At 34.4% G+C, this 14,875-nt stretch overlaps 1 long non-coding RNA gene across 2 annotated transcripts; it reads left to right on the top strand.

The window, feature by feature from the left end:
• Positions 1-8,068: 8,068 nt before the first annotated feature.
• LOC118069726 (uncharacterized) lies at positions 8,069-10,839 on the top strand. Of its 2 annotated transcripts, none has more exons than XR_004690678.1 (5): positions 8,069-8,519; positions 9,333-9,479; positions 9,566-9,755; positions 9,825-10,214; positions 10,335-10,839. It is a non-coding gene; the product is annotated as an uncharacterized lncRNA (long non-coding RNA). The 2 variants fall into 2 exon arrangements; XR_004690677.1 differs by lacking the exon at positions 8,069-8,519 and adding an exon at positions 8,812-9,162.
• Positions 10,840-14,875: the final 4,036 nt, after the last annotated feature.

Below are 14,875 nucleotides of genomic sequence, written 5' to 3'. Positions count from 1 at the left end.
ATTTCCCAGATATTCTACTGCTCGAAAAGTGAATGGGCGGGTTTGGATTCTATTACTGAGGGTGAAAGAGGGATTGAAGGGATAGCGGAAGGAAAGAACTAGATCCTCAGGACGGATGGTCGAGACGAGTAGTGAGGACTTCCTGAGGAGTGAGGCAAGGAGCGTCTAGCTGCAGCTATGACCAATGGCAGCACGGAGACAGGAGCCGCCGCGCGCCTTTCCAGTATCGATCTTCTGACGACTGCTGTATAGTCCCGGGGTCACCTTACTCATCCTCATCTCTAGCTCTCTCGCGAATCTTCGTCTCCACTTTTTTCCTGTCTGTCCGATACTCTCACTCGTTATACTCCTTCGTCTATTTCACCCTCTTGACTCTTTACTTCCCCCCGCAGATTCATCTTTCGCTTCTGGTCCCATGAGACACGTTACCGATCCTCTGGTACAATGATGCTGTCTTATGTGCTTTCTCAACTATCATATACATAGGTATATATCTCTGATACAACAGAAAATCTTTATCACTTGCTACTTCTACTTTATTGATCTTGATGTGATGTAAAAAATAATATTGAACAGCATAGACTTTGATAATAGTTTATAAGTTGTAGGAACGTTATTATGAAGTTGAAGAAATTGATTTGAAGAATAAATACAATCGTGGCGCTTGCGCAATTTTATTCTTGAGTATAAAGAGTATATAGGTATATCAAGTCTTGATCCTCTTGATTCGGAGTCGCGTGTCGCGCACCTCGGTGACATCAAACTTTGCTGGACATGCGTAATCCGTTGGCCTATCCACGTAGGGGTTATTAAAATTTTCGAACCAATGAGCAGCGTCGCGACATTCAAGTTCCTCCTCTGTCGTGAGGGTTGACACGATTGGAGGGACAATTTCTGTGAGGTGCAGTTATATTCATTTTTATCAGTCTGTTATGACCTCTTTCAAACCAGAAGAAAGATGTCTTAAAGATGTAAATACATCTAGTACTTTATGGTTGCACTTGGATGCTCAAGTAGACTCTCATTGAATGCTGGCTCTTGTTGGCAATGTATTGGACCGGTCAGGTTCCATCCGTGGCATCCTTCTCGCGTATCCGCCCACTCCATTATCTTGGCGATGATGAGTGCGCGGGCGTGTATGGGAGTCCTCATAACACACATCAACTAAGGGATTACTTGTGCTTATATTCATACTCCGGTTTAATAGTGTAGAGAGGACGAATTCTCTTTCTCATTGTCTCCTTCTTCTCTTTTCAAACCCGATATCTCCACCTACGTGGTCTAATGGGCAAAATGATTTGCGAGCCGCTAAGAAAACTTCAAAAATAAATTGCTTCAGACGTCATCAACTTGATTCTCTGTTCATTATTGTAGTCATGTGTAGTCCTCAGGTTTCAATAACTTCACTAGTATTACAAAAAAAAGAACCTGAAATAAAAGAAAATTATTAGCAGTGGAAAGTTGATGGATAAAGTTAGGAAAATATACTTAAAGTGTTAAAGAGTTATGATGAACATTAAAAAGAAAGGTGGCATATGAATAAATAAATTATTTGAAACAATTTGTCTTTGATATAAATGTCGAAATGTGCAAAAAGTCTGGAAACTTACTGTAGGATTATTTCTTGAATATTACATTTGTGACTCCAGAGCAAGTGAACATGAGGGAGGCGAGATGGTTCTAATTTCCTTCGGGAAACAGCACCGTCACATTGCCAGAAACTACCTTACATTATTTATTTATACAATTTACATTTTTCTTTGGTAAAATAAAATATATTCTGATCAAGAAAAAAATTTGTTTTTCATTTGAGATTAATTGTCTGATCTAGTGAGTTCTATTTGGACTTTTAGCTTGACAGGAAAATAGAAAGAGGTAAAAGAAATGAAAAGTTTGTCCTTAGGGAGTACTTCTCATCTTTCTGGCGAATTTCATTAGTACCCTTCTTTACATCCTTCGTAGCTTACTCGTCAAAAAATCGCCGACGTAAGCACTTAAAATCCTTTAGTATACTTTTTCTCTTTCTCTTACACATTATCTCATTCATTTTAACAGTACGAGAAGAGTTTTACATTTCTTTTTAGGATTTTTACATAATTTGTTAGTTTCAGACAAATAGTTGATGACTCTTACGTGTGAGTTTTCAACAAAATCTGTAAATTTTGGCAACTTTTTACAAACAATCTTCCCTTGAAAAATTCTATGAAAGAATGGTTTGTTATAAGAGATTTTGTCAGCATGGAGTAAATGAAATTGTATTAAAGTTTAAGCTCACAGTATCTGTTTTCCTCCTACATCTTTTCCACTTTCTCTCCCTTGCTTGATTTTCTTAGTCTTTTCTTCTTCTCTGGTAGACACCCTTGCCAAAGTGGTTGAGATATTAAACTTGTCGCTTTAACACAAACTAAGGCGAGGACGTTGCCTCCTCTTTTACCTTTAGTTTCGTTTCGCAATAAAGTCTCGTATACGGCGATATAGTATCCTTGCAAACGAGCCAAGTATGTCTTCTTGCGACTTTATATCCGCTTTATAGCCATGGCTTTTTATCTAAAAGCATAGACACAAGAATAAAGTTTCTTTAATAATTGATACATGAGTTTGAGACAAGCAATTATTTTTTAATAATTTTTTTGCATTAATATTTTCACCTTTTTTCTTCATTAATAAAAATAATAATGGCAATTATTATTTATTTTTCATTCAGTGTCATAAATCAAACATATGCACATATTGTGACCCATCACGTTGCTGTTTTTTCATTTAACTTTCCCGTTATCACATCAACGTTAAACGTTGAGCATTTAGCAAATTCTCATCACTGATGATTAGAATTTCTTTTTGAATTGAAATGGGAATAAACAGAGATAGTTCAAAATGTCCAAGAGAAGAGTCAAGTGCGTATAGGAAGGATTTCTTATAGACATTCTTCTAAGAGGGGAGAACAGGTCTCGCTAACGGACACCTTGGCTGCCAATTTACTGGACGCACGCAAGAAAACAGTCATATATTATTTACGATATAATTGAGATATATTGAAATTTAAAATACAGACGTCTATAGTTATGTTCATATATTTGCTCTGGAAAATAAAACTTTTTATTGTAGTCTATTATTGCTTGTCAAAATAATCATCAATATTTAAAAGAGAAGTCAAGTCAATTGAATCTTTCAGATTTCATTTAACTATAATGAATCAGCAAACTTTCATGACATTTTATGGCAATAATTACTACTAAATAGAAAGTTTATTGCCTAAATTAAATTTAGAACAGTTTTATTGGAAATTAATAAATTTATTGATAATATTACTTCAATAAACTTCAAGTTAAGATAACTATTTTTTTAATTAATGGATAAAACGAAAAGTAATTCACTTTCTACTGAATTATTTATCGATTTTTTTTTTTTAAATAATAGGAAGTAGTAAAAAAAATTTTATTAGCATTTTACTAAAAGGAAATTAAAAAATGTGGCTGCCAGGTGTCTTCAGGTAAATTGTCTGGCTGTCGTCTGGGTTCTTACCCCGTGCCTGAACTAAATTGCAAGGATAAAGAAGAGTCTAGAAAACGTCTAGGATGGGTTGGACGAGGGCAGGACTGTGGCTACCGCGTCGAGATTTATCCACGAGTAATCACAGGGTCGGCTTAAGGATTGTTATTGGCGAATTTTAATGTGAGAGAGTAGCAAAAGAGAAATAGAGCGAGAGTTAAAAAGGGGGGTGTTATTATTCTTGTGGTTTTGTGGTTGTCCGACCAAATTAGCGGTTCTCCCCGCACGGGCCAACCCCGACATCCATCTGTCATATAGAAGTGAGGGGTTGCCTTGAAGTTTGTTTCACAATTCTACGAACTCACAAAATGTTACAATTTCATATTCAACCAAATATTAAGAAATTTTGAAATAAATATCCAAGATGTGCATTCTCCTAGGCCATATTGAAGGTCAAAAAATGTTTATCTTAAATCAAGTTTTTCAGATAGATAATCTAGACTGAATTGAATTTCGAATTCTCATCAAGATGATGATTGTTTCGCTCTATTCTACCTTAATTACATAGCGTCGGGTCGTTGATAATGGCCACCTTCGAAATGCCATAACAACCGCGCACGTCATGGTGATTTATGTCCGGGAAATGGGACGGTGCCTCCCAGGCTAAACTGTCTGATCTTAGAAAACGGTCATGGAGACCTATTAACTATTTTTTTCAAATCACAATGAATATATAGGACACTATTAATATTAATATTTATAATTGTTGACGGTATCATTAAATCAAGTCTAAATAAATGAATTAATTCTAAAAAAAAATCTTGAAGATTAATGTTTACACTTCCTGGATATGTCTACTTGCTTTTATCATCCTTATATTACATGTTTCTTGTCCACCTGTATAACTGATTTATCCAGTCCATACTTAGTACTTCTTGACAATTATCTTTCCGGTAGATAACGAAGCATGTAATATTCATGCAGAGGTCTCAGGGGTAGAGAATGATGTAAAGACTAAGTGTGTACACAGAGACGCCGACGACAATGACGCCCAGTACAATACCGTTGATTTTGCGATTGCGCATTTACCGTGACCCCAAAGCATCCTGCAACCGGAAACAAATGAGATTCATTTTTTCATATAAAAGAATTACAACTGTAAAATAATTTAAAATGTTAATTTCATTCACATTGAATTGATGCACAAGTTTTGCACTTGTCAAAGCAATTATTTAAATGAGATACTTTTTTATTCAGCCAGTTAGTAAATTAGTTGGATTAATTATGATTAGTATATGCAGCAGCAGCAGTGAAAATATTTCTACAAATTCTAGTATAACACAAATTACCTTTTTCAATGACTGAATACATTTTTTCTCCTTTTTCTTCTCTTTTTTTATAATTAAATTCCATTTTCCTATTACGTTCATTTTTTTCCAGCAGCTTTCCAACATTTGAAATAGTATCACTATGTCATAATTTAGTTTGGATTTCTAATATTTCTCATGAATATGAACGCAGTGGGGTGTCCTGTGTTCACAGGATCGTAGTTCATTTAAGTGCGCTATGCAATTACAGGGATGTGCGCATATTCTCGTATATGGCGTGTACGAGAATCATATAATACACGCAGTGATCATTATGGTATTAATAATCCTGATAATAAGAGCGTGATGTATTAGAGATTGTTCTGATGGACGTAAATATCAAATGAAATTATACATATTGCACATATTGGATATCAAACTTGTTGAAATTTTCATCTCTTTATTCTTGATTTATTTAACGTGAAAACATTTCTCAATAATTCTAGTTTACTAGAATTACATAGGAATTAATGTAATAGTGAGAGAGAACGTATGCAAGCGCTTGCAAAGCAATTATAATTCCCCATGTATCGCCGGCGTTATAATTGAACGGCGGACGGTCGATAATGGGGTCCAAAGAAGATTAAGAATAGGATGCAGTGTCGAAGGGTGGGTCAAGAGGGATCGAGAGAGAGACAAAATGTACGAGAGGGGTTAGTTAGGATACCCCACGGTAGTCTCGATGACTTATGTGGCTCTGACGCTATCAGCAAGACCTTGAAGAAGTCTGGTTTGAGCCCTGGACGCCGCAACTCGTAAATCATCACAATCCACCCACGCCTTTTACTTTTACCATCTCGTTCATTCTCCCTTTCGTTTATCTTGGTGTCGTTTTTTCTTTCTCGTAGCTCCTTTCTTTCTCATATCATTCGTTAAAACTGATATGATAATTAACGAGGTCAATCTAGACAAAGAAATTCAATAAGATTTCAATTTACTGCTCTCTGAACATGAATCAGTGAATATTCACTGTTTGCAGTGATAATAATAGCATTATTCAGAACAGTTATGGTTCCAGGACTGTACATCAGTGAATATACATCGTTTTGCAATGATTTTCACTGATGTATTTTCAGGAAATAGTCATTATATATTTGTTAAATTTGAAGGATTTGGCAAAAATGAGAAGTACACTTTACTTATTGAATCATAGAAGTACAAATATTTCTGTTCAACAATGAATTTCAAGATCTCGTAAGTAATTGTTTTACAACAATACCTTGTATCAAGTTTACTCATCAGAACTCAAGTTAGATCGAAATATTTTTACTTCTGAATTTAAAAATGTTTCATTTTTTGTACTTACGATTTACAGACTAAATGATTTACTTCTAAAAAATGATATATCTAAGGACAGTTTTTTTTTTATAAAAGATTCGCATTCTATTCATTTATACTTTGTAATAGGAAAAAAATAACTAAAGTTTTTTGTTATTTAAAAAAGAAGTACTTACGTCATGTGTCTCAGTACCCCTGCAGTGTTACGAATGACAACGATATAGATAGACCCAAGGGCTACCGTATTCACGGTTATCTTTCAGTGCCATCGAGGATCCTTTTTCCAGACTCACTTGATAGTGTATACCCTCTTGACGTACACGTTTGTATGGAGTGCAGAGCGAAGGCGGTTTTTTTATTAGGGTAATTCCTACAACCCACAAGTGGTCGTTGGTATCTTCCAGCATCAAGATCTCACTTTAGGAAAATTCGCGTGTTTTATTCATTAATGCTTTTTTTCCTTTGACTTTGTTGTATTTTTTCTACTTACTAATTTTTATGCCGAAACTTAATTACAGTTAATTTATTTCTTTTCAAGAGAGGGTTTTGTCAGTGAATTTGAAATGTACATGAATGTGAAACAGACGAGAGTTGGTTGTGTATAGAAGTCGCGCGCGTTCAACCGAGAGATGTCCTCAGGATAAACGCGGTCTTTGTTTAACTCTCATGAATAAAACATTCGATAACGCATCTCTCGTAGTGGCGTACCTGTAGTGCATCCACGCGACAATAGCAGCAGGGAAAAGAGGGTGTTGTTGTAGGAAATACACCTGCAGGAAATCATTACGTATGTCTCTTCTTCATTTAATTATCATTTTTTTGTTATGTCACCTGATGATACAGTTGAAATTCATGCTCTTCTTCCTGCTTGAACCTTATTGTCTGTTCAGTATATCATTTATTTAATTTAAATCAATCTACAGTGTTAAGTTTTTACTCAACGTTAAAGACGGATTTTCTAGAAGGGGTTGAGAGTATAAAGTCAAGTAAACGTGGCAGTTGAAATAGGGTAGTTGTTTTCTCCCTTTACTGCCATGCAAAACAGAAGCAAACATGACTTAAAAGTAGGTGGAGGAAGCAAAAGTTGTGTTACGAGTCTTCTTCTTTTACTTCGTCTTCTTATTCTTCTTCTGTGTCTCAATGTCTCCCTGAAGGCGCAGCCCAGCAATTTGTGCTTTCGTTCGCACAAAGCAACGCTGTGGAAAATGCCAACATAAAAGAGAAGTTAAAACTATGCCGTCGTTCTTATTACTGCCTCGAGCCACCCTCCATCCAACTCTCCGGACCACCACCAACACTACCCCATCTAGATGTTGTTGATGTTTGCTTGTTGCTTACTGCTTTGCTACTCTTTCGACTTGTAATGGAGCAAATATTTTTTCTTTTACCTATGGAATAAAAAAAACGTTAGCTGTAAGACCTCTTGATTAAATAATTTATTCTAATATCCAAAAATCCTTTTTAACTTTCAAAAAGAGCCTACATGATTTAAAACTGTTATTAAATATACTGGAAAAATATTTATTCTTTCAATGAAATGTCATTCGAAATATCTAAATATTTACTAAAAGTATGTTATTTTAAATGTAATTATAAAAGTATGTAATTCTTTATAATTTAGTTAGAAAAATGTAGATCAAAGAAACCACAAAGTAAAATAAAATTAAGAGAGGTATAAAATAGTTTACCAGCCACATGACAAATATGCAAAACATCTTGACCACGTTTAAATGCTTCCAAAGGTAAAAGTTGAAAGTTAAAAAGGGAAAAGAATTGAGAATTAAGAAAAGAGCCCGCAAACGCATACCTGGCAAAGTTTGATTAAAATTTGAGATTCTACGTCCAACCTAACCTTTCTCTCCCACCGTGCTTGGAATGCGAAAAGTAATTTGCTCTGTTTTCCACTTGCATATCCATAGTAATATCACGTTAGTTTCATCTTGATATTCTTATATATTGAAAAAATTTGTCTCCATAATATAACGGATTGTTTTAATCTAAGTCCCTTGTCTCTTGTATCATGTTGGCACATCGATCAAATGACGTTATGAATCTTAAAAAAACTTAGTGTGACTGTGCATATAGTCTTGACACGTCTCTTGACAAAGAATGATCGTGTCTTTTACGAATAACCTACCCAATAGCGTGATTACAACTGACTTATGATGACATCTTAGCCCTTGAAATGACAATCTAAACGTATCTGACATGATCTTAATCTTTCTCATGTCACTGTCGTTTTTTTTTATACATTGAAATAACTTTCAAGTGAACAATCCTTCGATTATTCAATAAGAATTAAACTATGCCATCTAATATATATTTATAGTGTATTTACACAATGGCATCGTATACGAGGTTATAATGATATTCAACACTCTTCAGGTAAATGTCACTTGATGTTATTGTGTAAAACATTTATTAACTTACCATTTAGAAGTTATATTTAAACTGATTTTTCCAATTTCAATTTCAACGTATCTCCACCTTTAATGGTTTATACAGTTCAAATTTAATATTTTTAAAAAGATATTGAGGTGTATGCACTGTACATTCAGGTATTCAACATTGTAAACACTTCAAACGATTTATTACTAAACACTTGAATTTTCTCGAATGTATAGTGTGTATACGTTAATTTTATTCATAAATATCTTTTCATCTCGCATATTTCAGAGACAAATGAAGATATCGATTTGTTTCCTAATTGTATAATGAGTACTTAATTGTAATCAGATATCATAAAAACTTATGAGTTTTTTAATGAGGTTATAAAAAAATACAAACATATTCATTCATTGAAAATTTGTGAAGGTGCTAAATAGGAAGTTAAAAAGTACATATTTCGATATGCATCAGATTAGTTTGTTGCTAATTTTAATATAACCATAGTGGAAATCCAAGTTTTTTATTAAAATAAAATAATAACCAAACTTATTCTTAAAATAGTGAAAGGTGTTGAGTAAAAATTGTATTATGAAAATTGAAACGAATATATTTTCGATTTTTTTGGACAAAAGTATCAAAGGTAATGTCATTTTTATAGCACATGATTCTGAATAATATTATATTTTGTATTTTATCAGTTCTTTATGATTATTTAATGCATATTATTTTATTGAATTAATATTTTTATTTCATCATTTCTAATACTTAATTATTTTTCATTCATTCGTTCTTATTTATGTGTTGTTTTAGATTCGCTACAGTTTCTGCAAGTAAAAAGTTTTTACTGTTTGACGATGATAACATTCTTAAATTTTGCAAAGCAAACAAACTAAGAAAAATACAGAAAATCAAGGAGATTACAAAATTGTTAACATAATCAGTTTAATATTTTATGAGGTAAGTTTACATTTAAATAATATACTTATAATTCAAAACATAAATCTGGAGAAAAAATTAAATACAATTTTTATATTTGGATGTAGTGACATATCATTTATTGGCAAATCTTTCTCCAAAATTGTCATTGAGATTAATAATGCCAGCATGAATTCCAACCGACTTTATTATGGATTGATAAGAGATGTTTAATGTTACAAATCTCTATTACAATAATGCAGTAATAATTTTGTTTCCAATCGTAAAAGGTGCTAGAATACAATACCGATCAGGCAGGTAAGATAATGTTTGTACCAATGGTCGTTGACATGACTGATTATCACTATAAAGTGAGTTTCGTCGTAGCCTTAGTTGTTGTTATTGTTGTGCAACTTGCAAGACAACATTAGGATCATTTTCCCATTGAATCATTGGTGATAGGCCTGGTTGAATTCTCCAATGTCCACCATTATACAGTGTATGAACGTGGCGTATATTTCGTATTAATTCAACAATACGATCCATGCTGACTGGCCCAACACAACTATTATCACTCAATACATTCTGATTATGAATGTAGCCCACCATAAGGGAGTTCAACTCACGTAATCTTCTGAAATTGTTTGGATCAACAATCTCTACAGCATCTGATTCAAAATCATTTGATGGATCATCATGGCGACTTGATGGGCCTATAAAAATATTTCCTGGCATCCATATATATCTAGAAATAAAAGACTCGAAGGAATCCATAAGGTTAGGATCCATTCTCGGTGGTGGATAATCTTGACACAACTATAAAATTGCACGTAAAAAAGTACGAAAATCATTGTTAGTTTTTGATCTTAGTAACATTGTGTTCCAAAACTGTTGTAGCAAAGCAACTGGAATTATATGATGTCTAGCGGCGTTAACCACTTCGTTCGGTCCCAATTGAATTTGCATTATGCTACCAATGACTCTTCTACCATCTGGTCGTGAATTTATATACAATGGAGATGTGTAGTATTCGTCCCATTCTCCTCCAGAGAAAACTGGACAACCGGCTGAGCTTTGTGTTACATTAGGACGAATAGCAATAGAAACACCACATAAAGTAATTAAGGTGAAAAATAATCGTAACATGATGAAGACTGTACAACGAACGACTGTTGATGTGCTGCTATATGAGTAGGATTTATATACACTTGCTCGTGGCGGCAGCAGTGTAATACTTTGCATAAACACCGATAAGAGACAAATGTGTATTAAGTGCAGATAGAAAAAAACGTATTTGAAAAATGTTTGGTTTAAAATGAATTTTTTCTAATCTTTTACTATCTATAGTTGTTAAATTTTGTACTGATATTTAAAAACAAACTGTATCACTAAGACATATAAATGGATGGAAGTAAAAATTAACGACAATTCTTGATATATTTTGCTTCTTTAACTTCTGATAATGAATGTAATTAATTCCATGATAGATACATAAATGATAAATTTTGTCATAAATATATGAGTGATTTGATTACTATTATTTACTTGAATGTCTCAGAAACTAAACAAAATTGTTTCTCTTCTGAATAGGAAGATAATTTTTTTCAAAACCACATTGAGAAAATGGTTATGTGATGGAATAAGACCACCCGAAGGCTTAGAATACAGAGATAAGTATTTCAATTCACGCGTCGTGCTCAGTAGACGTGAAAAATTAGTATGTTTGCAATTCGAACGTGTCCTCCATTGGAGAAGGGTACTTCTACCTCGAATAGATATGTATCCGTCGCCTCTTTATGCTCACGACACAACATGTATGACTGTGCTGTTATATTCAAATTCGGTCTCTTTGCTAGTCCATGATTGGCCCGAATATCCCAATACATTTTCTTTTACCAACATCCCAACATTGCTCTGCTTTCAGCATTGAGAATCCCACGGCTGGTTAAAAAATATCCTTTGAATAGTTTTTTTTCAACGACCTTACACTGCTTTCGAATCGTTATTGTTATTTTATTTATTTTATACTGTTGTCGATTCTTATTCAAGCCCTTAATATGTTTCCAGTAACTTCCGGTAGAAATATACAGAAATTGCTGCAGTCATGAACATGTATATGCTAGTATTACGAAAGATATCAAAGTTTACGATTGTATCCTCATGTTATCGAGATATAAATCCACCTTGGACGCTAATGGGCATTTCACTCTGGATCTCTTGCGTCTCGATTTGCGATAAACTATGTGTACAAGTGCAAGCATGAACATTCACCTGCACTAGTGTACGTATTTAATCACCTGCTTCACAAAATCTACTGTGAAAAATTACCTACTTCATTTGACGCTATGTTTAGGAGAGAGCTGATCATAGAGGTAATCCTCCAGGCACAATATGACATTTAATTAAGACCGTCTCGTAGTTAAAGTAAAGGGAACAGATATTTGAAGCAATTAAAAATGTATCCGTGATGGTTCTTTGAGAGCTCTTTCGATTGCCCCACAAAGCAGACTTTCTTCATTTAATCCCCACAAGTCTCTTTTCCTCAGCTCATCTTCTGGCTTACATCTCTCTTGTACTCTTCACCTGTATCAAGATTCTCTCTCACTCAATTTAATTCATCCGCCCTCGCATTTTACCCCGCGGCTTTCTTCGTCGCGTTTACTCTTCTCTTACTACACGATTGGACGCACAAGGAGAATTCTTTTAATCGTTTGATAATCTCGTTTAAACCTGTCGCAGCCTCTGCCTTGTACTTTTCTACTGTTTGAGCAGATTATCAACATCAAGGTATTCAAAGAAATACTAAAAGCGACCAAAATGCAAAGCTTGTTACCATATAACAATCACCTAAATTTTTTTAGAACATGGAGAGACTAGAGTGGACAGTTTTGGTTATCGTATCATCTCACACGTTTCTGTGAGGGCGGGTTCCTGCTTTGTCGCTTAGCACAAAACTCTAGAGATGAACTGATGAAAGATATTACGACCTGGCTTCCGTGGAAATGTTTTGACAATAACACTCACACGTGTGTTTATTTTGAATTTTATCAGCAAGCACCTGTAATTCATCAAGTTTAATAAAAATCATAACAATAAATTAATTATTTTGTTTTTAAAAGTATTTTTATTCATTATAATTACCTTCATTGGGAATGAATTTCAATGAAATTGAATAGATTCAACTTTTGATTTTATTTGTATCTCGAAGAGAAAGTGTAGTAGTTGGTAGTGAAAAACAAGTCGTTAAAAAGTCAGAAAGTCAACTTAATTTTACTTTATCCGTAAAAACTGGTGGTGAAGATAGAGGACATAGAGAAATTGACTATCGACATGTATATATTGTATGGCATAAGGGTGTATCGAGCTTTTTAATTAAACACAGAAGGGAGAGTAGTGGAAAGGGGAATATTCGATGGCTCGAGCGTTCTAGTGTATCCTACTGGAGTTCAAAGCAGCGCCTCGAGAAGTCAATATCAAATACCTCGGAGCTAGACGGAGTGCACACAGTGGATAGCTTGGATATCCCAGGAACGATGTAGGCAGTCGAGCCGTCAGAAGAGACTACTGATTTTACCCCGTTACTCCTCTGAATCCCGAAATAGAATTTAACAAAGTGCATCTCTCAGAAATACTTTTCTCTTTGATTGCTATTGAATTTTTCTTTGTGCAGAGGAATCAAGCTCGTAGATATTACTCTTGCGTTATATTTTTCTCTCTCTTCACGTATTTGCAACATCGCCGTGACGACGCTACGAGGTGTTGCTTTGCGATAACGTTAACGCCCTGGTGATAACTGGTTATACGGTAATGACTCTGCGACACGGAATGACTCTCATGCTTGGGTCGAAACCCAACATCTTTCATGGAGCTCGTTACTCGATTATCTGATTTCCACGATTACTCCAATTACCCGCGCAAAACACCCATGAACTAACACTGAATTGGAAATAAAAGTGAGAGGTGTTTTGCTTCCGCGATAAAGTATATCGATATCGTCTTTTCTTTGCAAGAACATCGAGGATTCGTGCGAAATAAATCCGAGTCGCGTGCGCGTGTAATTGGCTTAAAAAGAAGTCAACGATTATTGTCGCGAGTTTGATAAACATCAGTTTAAAAGACGAAAAAATGGTGTGCGAGACATCCCAGATGTGTTGTTGCGCTTGTTGCTCTTTGACTGGGTTTTTTTTTCTTCAATATGTGAGATCGTTAGTGAACACATAAGAGATTGGCTGAAGAAGGAAATGATCCAAAGAACATGTTGCAAGTACCATAGTTCGCACCTTGTATGTACTTATATAAAGCCCAAGTGTCACCGAGACGCATCGCGTGCCACAGTCCACAACGAGATAGCGGCAAAAACCGCAGAAGTTGACTGTATTTATTCGGACTAACGAGTCTGTGAATTCCACGACGATGGCGACAAATGGCACCGCTCACTTGTAATCCTGTTCCACTTGCTGTCCAGTAAATGTCACTGAAAAAAATTCATCTCGTATCAATGTTTTTAATCGCTAAATAAAACTTATCGAAAAAGAAACAAGCTAAATAAAAAATTCCTTAAGGTCATTGATCTACCTGGGAAATCTCTGGTTTCGTCGGTGGCTTTTAGAAGCATTGTCTGAGAGGAGTTATATTCTGGACGAAAACGAAGCAAAATCTAATCTGATGAAGCTCAGGGTCCTCCTAATGGGCAAGCCGTGTCGACTGGGACACGCACCTCGAGACTCCTGGCAGACCTTGTGTCTTGCGGAAAGCCAAAGTCGTGTTGCCCGTATCTCCGAGGTGACGATATCGTACAGTGACGCAGCAGTCGCGTGTAAATTCTCTTTGATCTCTCTTCAACTTTCCTAAAGTGAAAATTCATCAGTTACTTCCTCTAAATCTATTTCTATCTTTATTCATTATTCATTGATATAATTAATCGTCATTTCAATGAAAAATTTAAATTATTTCTGTCTTGGATTGAAAAAAATATTGCTTTTAATTTTATTTTACTTATATTGAATAAGAAACAAAAAAATTAAATACACATAAAAATGTCTTAATTATTTTTTTAACATGATTACTTTGAAAAGTTTGTACTGCCCATCATAATTAGCCCAGTAAATTTAAAATGTTTCTTTTTTGATTTCTTTAATGAGAATGTTAACGATAAGACTTCTGAGAGCATCGTTTTGGTATCCTTAAAAAGCAATGTTTATTAAATGAGATAAAATATTTTTAATTGGTCATCATTAAAGTCTGGAATGAAATCTTAGCTTTGAAGTTAAAAATGATGATACACAAAAATAATGTATTTATTTAAATTATATTTTAAATAACATCAATAAATTGAAAAATATATTCAATTTCAATATTTCTGTTCTTAGTATCAACAATTCTTTCAAAGTAAGATTGGAGGATTTAATACAAGGATTTTAATTGAAATTATTCGTTAA

The sequence above is a fragment of the Chelonus insularis genome, unplaced genomic scaffold, assembly GCF_013357705.1.
Source record: "Chelonus insularis isolate UGA/USDA-ARS -01 unplaced genomic scaffold, ASM1335770v1 contig_42_pilon, whole genome shotgun sequence".
NCBI lineage: Eukaryota > Metazoa > Arthropoda > Insecta > Hymenoptera > Braconidae > Chelonus > Chelonus insularis.
This window is presented reverse-complemented; position numbering and strand designations above follow the sequence as displayed.